This window comes from Pongo pygmaeus, chromosome 6 (assembly GCF_028885625.2).
Source record: "Pongo pygmaeus isolate AG05252 chromosome 6, NHGRI_mPonPyg2-v2.0_pri, whole genome shotgun sequence".
NCBI classification, from domain to species: domain Eukaryota; kingdom Metazoa; phylum Chordata; class Mammalia; order Primates; family Hominidae; genus Pongo; species Pongo pygmaeus.
In genome coordinates, this window is record NC_072379.2 from 35140747 (window position 1) to 35145931 (window position 5185).

The window sequence follows — 5185 nt, forward strand, 5'->3', positions numbered from 1 at the left end:
ACCCCGTCTCTACTAAAAATGCAAAAATTAGCTGGGTGTGGTAGCGCATGCCTGTAATCCCAGCTACTCAGAAGGCTGAGGCAGGAGAATCACTTGAACCCTGGAGGTGAAGGTTGAAGTAAGCCGAGGTTGCACCATTGCACTCCAGCCTGGGCAACAAGAGCAAAATTCCATCTCAAAAAAAAAAAAGAAAAGAAAAGAAGAAAATTCCCCTAGAACTTAATGGAGCATGGCAGAAGATGGAGGAAATTTCCAAAATCCTTAATAAGTGTAGGCAAGTGACCTAAAGGGATGCCAGAATCTGTGAAATAGGAAGAAAGGGTTTTTGCATAATCCTGGAAGAATCCGGAAATTGCAAGGGTAAGCCAGGAAGTCACCACTGTTCCTAACAGGCTATGGGTAAGTGGAGTGTCCAAAAAAGGTCAGACATCTCAAAAGGACCATCACGGACATAGGATTCTCAGAAGGGATCTGTTGTCCACAAAGGCAAGCAGCAGAGAGAGCTTGCTGGGAACAAGATGAAGACAGAAGAGGATTGTTTGTAACACACACTGTAAAGCTTCAAGAGGAAATGAATCACCAGCCTGACCAACATGGAGAAACCCCATCTTTACTAAAAATACAAAATTAGCCAGGTGTGGTTGCACATACCTGTAATCCCAGCTACTTGGGAGGCTGAGGCAGGAGAATAGCTTGAACCCGGAAGGTGGAGCTTGCCATGAGCAAAGATCACGCCATTGTACTCCAGCCTGGGCAACAAGAGCGAAACTCTATCTCAAAAAAAAAAAAAGAAAGACAAAGAAAAGAAAAAAGAAAAAAGAAGCTTTTTCCTGTCCACCTCCCACAAGAAGACTTTCATACTCACTGAAAAAAGTGAAAACATTTTCTGCAGATCTACTTATTTGCAAACAATGTCTTTCCAAATCATTACTGGTGTAAGTGTCATTGTTTCCTTCAGAGTCAAATAATAAAGCTATATGATATATTTGTGGACAGCATTCATTTAAAAGAGAAACAAAGAAAAACATTCAGGTAGTCCTCATGCAAGAGGCTCATTTCTAGACTATCCAACATTGTGTTTATCCTCCAGTGGTTTATGTGGGTGGCACGGAAAATCTTTGAGGCAGAAAAACTGCTACAGAGAAAACTTCTTTGCATCCTGCTAGGCATTCCATCTGGCTGTACTACCATAGCTGGAACCTGCTTTCAGCTGTGAAATTTTGTAAAGTGCATTTCCGCCTCCTTAGTTCTTATTTTTGTAGGAGTCTGTCCTAATTCTCAAACTATGCAATTATTTATGGAAAGGTGGCCATCTGATAAATTTGTTGAAATCTCATTCCCCATCACATCTCCTGCTCAGTGCTCACCCTCAGGTCTTGAAAGTACAAACTCTCAGTCATTCATGAATGAAAGAATGAACAAAAGCAGAAGAAAAGAGATGATCAGCACCTGCAAGATTGTACATTATCATGAGATTATCTATTGATCTTTTTGGTTGTATTAATAATTGTATTAGTCTGTTCTCACACTGCTATGAAGAAATACCCAAGACTGGGTAATTTATAAAGAAAAGAGGTTTAATTGACTCACAGTTCTATATGGCTGGGGAGTCCTCAGGAAACTTAAAACCATGGAAGAAGGCACCTCTTCAAGGATGGCAGGAGACAGAGAATGAGAATCCAGCAAAGGAGGAAGCCCCTTATAAAATCATCACATCACAGGAGAACTCACTCCCTATCATAAGAATAGCATGAGAGAAACTGCCCCATGATTCAGTTACCTCCCACTGAGTCCCTCCCACAACACATGGGCATTATGGGAACTAATTCAACATAAGATGTTGGTGAGGACACAGCCAAACCATATCATTCTGCCTCTGGCCCCTCCCAAATCTCAGGTCTTCCCATTTCAAAACAAGTCATGCCTTTCCAACAGTTCCCCAAAGTCTCAACTCATTCCAACATTAACCCAAAAGTCCAAGTCCAAAGTTTCATCTGAGAGAAGGCAAGTCCCTTCCACCTGTGAGCCTGTGAAATCAAAAGTTAGTTACTTCCTAGATCCAATGGGGGTACAGGCACTGGATAAATAAACTAGTTCCAAATGGGAGAAATTGGCTGAAACAAAGGGGCTAAAGGCCCCAAGCAAGTCCAAAATCCAATAGGGCAGTCATTAAATCTTAAAATTCCAAAATTATCTCCTTTGACTCCGTGTCTTACATCCACATCATGCTGATGCATGAGGTGGCCTCCCAGGGGCTTGGGCAGCTCTGCCCTTGTGGCTTTGCAGGGTACAGCCCCCCTCCTGGCTGCTTTCATGGCTGGCGTTCAGTTCCTGCAGCTTTTCCAGGTGCACAGTGCAAGCTGTCAGTGGATCTACCATTCTGGGATCTGGAGGCACGTGGCCCTCTTCTCACGGCTCCACTAGGCAGTGCCCCAGTGGGGATTCTGCATGGGGGCTCCAGCCCCAAATTTCTTTTTCTAAAGTGCCCTAACAGAGGTTCTCCATGAGGGCTCCACCACTGTAGCAAACTTCTGCTTGGACATCCCAGTGTTTCCATACATCCTCTGAAATCTATGCAGAGGTTCTCAAACCTCAACTCTTGACTTCTGTGCACCAGCAGGCCCAACAACACGTTAGCCATCAAGGCTTGGGGCTTGCACCCTCTGAAACAATAGCCCAAGCTATATGTTGGCCCATTTTAGCCACTGCTGGGACTGAAGCAGGTGAGATGCAGGGCACCATGTCCCAAGGATGCACAGAGCAGGCGGGCCCTGGGCCCTGGGCCCAGCCTACAAAACCAATTTTCCCTCCAAGGCCTCTGGGCCTGTGATGGAAGGAGCCACTGTGAAGGTCTCTGACATGCCCTGGAGACATTTTCTCCATTATCTTGGCAATTAACATTTGGCTCCTTGTTACTTATGCAAATTTCTACAGCAGGCTTGAATTTCTCCCCAGAAAATGGGTTTTTCTTTTTCTATTGCATTGTCTGGCTGAAAATGTTCCAAACTTTTATGCCCTGTCACCTCTTGAATGCTTTGCTACTTAGAAATTTATTCCACCAGATACCCTAAATAATCTCTTTCAAGTTCAAAGTTCCACAGATCTGCAGGCCATAGGTAAAATGCTGCCAGTCTCTTTGGCAAAGTATAACAAGAGTCACCTTTACTCCAGTTCCCAGCAAGTTCCACATCTCCATCTGAGACCACCTCAGCCTAAACTTCATTGTCCATATCACTATCAGCATTTTGGTCAAAACCATTCAACAAGTCTCTAGGGAGTATCAACTTTTTCATGTATTCCTGTCTTCTTCTGAGCCCTCCAAGTCACTAGGAAGTTCCAAACTTTCCCACATCTTTCTGTCTTCTTCTGAGCCCTCCAAACTGTTCTAACCTCTGCCTGTTACCCTGCTCCAAAGTCATGTCCACATTTTTGGGTATCCTTACAGCAGCAACCCACTCCCTCAGTACCAATTTACCGTATTAATCCATTCTCATGCTACATATTTCTCATGTTGGGTATGAAGAAATACCCAAGGCTGGGTAATTTATAAAGAAAAGAAGTTTAATTGACTCACAGTTCTTCAAGGCTGGGGCAACCTCAGGAAACTTACAATCATGGTGAAAAGGCACTTCTTCACAGGGTGGCAGGAGAAAGAATGAGAACCCAGTGAAGGGGGAAGCCCCTTATAAAACCATCAGATCTCAAAGGGGCATTCCAAGATGGCCAAATAGGAACAGCTCTGGTCTGCCACTCCCAGCATGATAGACACAGAAGATGGGTGATTTCTGCATTTCCAACTCAGGTATCTGGTTGATCTCATTGGGACTGGTTAGACAGTGGGTGCAGCCCATGGAGGATGAGCCAAAGCAGGGCAGGGCATCGCCTCACCTGGGAAGCACAAGGGGTCAGAGGATTTCCCTTTCCTAGCCAAGGGAAGCCATGACAGACTACCTGGAAAAACAGGACACCCCCACACAAATACTGTGCTTTTCCCAAGGCCTTAGCAACCAGCAGACAAGGTGATTATCTCCCGTGGCTGGCTCTGTGGCTTCCATGCCCATGGAGCCTTGCTCACTGCTAGCACAGCAGTTGGAGATCAATCGGCGAGACAGCAGCCTGGCTGGGGAGGAGCATCCACCATTGCTGAGGCTTGAGTAGGTAAACAAAGCAGCTAGGAAGCTTGAACTGGGTGGAGCCCACCACAGCTCAACAAGGCCTACTGCTTCTAGACTCCACTTCTGTGGGCAGGGCATAGCTGAACAAAAGGCAGCAGACAACCTCTGCAGACTTAAATGTCCCAGTCTCACAGCTCTGAAGAGAGCAGTGATTCTCCCAGCATGGCGTTTGAGCTCTGAGAGCAGACAGACTGCCACCTCAAGTGGGTCCCTGACCCCTGTGTAGCCTAACTGGGAGACATCTCCCAGTAGGGGCTGACTTGTACCTCATACAGGGGGGTGCCCCTCTAAGATGAAACTTCCAGAGGAAGGATCAGGCAGCAATATTTGCTGTTCTGCAATATTTGCTGTTCTGCAGCTTCTGCTGGTGATACCCAGGCAAACAGGGTCTGGAGTGGAACTCCAGCAAACTCCAATAGACCTGCAGCTCAGGGCCCTGACTGTTAGTAGGAAAACTAACAAAGAGAAATGAATAGCATCAACATCAACAAAAAGGTCATCTACACCAAAACCCCATAGGTTGGTCACCAATATCAAAGGCCAAAGGTAGATAAAACCACAAAGATGGGGAGAAACCAGAGCAGAAAAGCTGAAAATTCTTAAAAATCACATTCCTCTTCTCCTCCAAAGGATTGCAGCTGCTCCCCAGCAACAGAACAAAACTGGGTGGAGAATGACTTTGATAAGTTGACAGAAGTAGGCTTTAGAAGGTCGGTAATAACAAACTTCTCCGAGCTAAAGGAGGATATTCGAACCAATCACAAGGAAGCTAAAAACCTTGAAAAAAGATTAGATGACTGGCTAACCAGAATAAACAATGTAGAGAAGACCTTAAATGACCTGATGGAGCTGAAAACCATGGCACGAGAACTTCGTGATGCATGCACAAGCTTCAATAGCCGATTCAACCAAGTGGAAGAAAGGGTATCAGTGATTGAAGATCAAATTAATTAAATAAAGTGAGAAAACAAGGTTACAGAAAAAAGAGTAAAAAGAAACAAACCAAGACT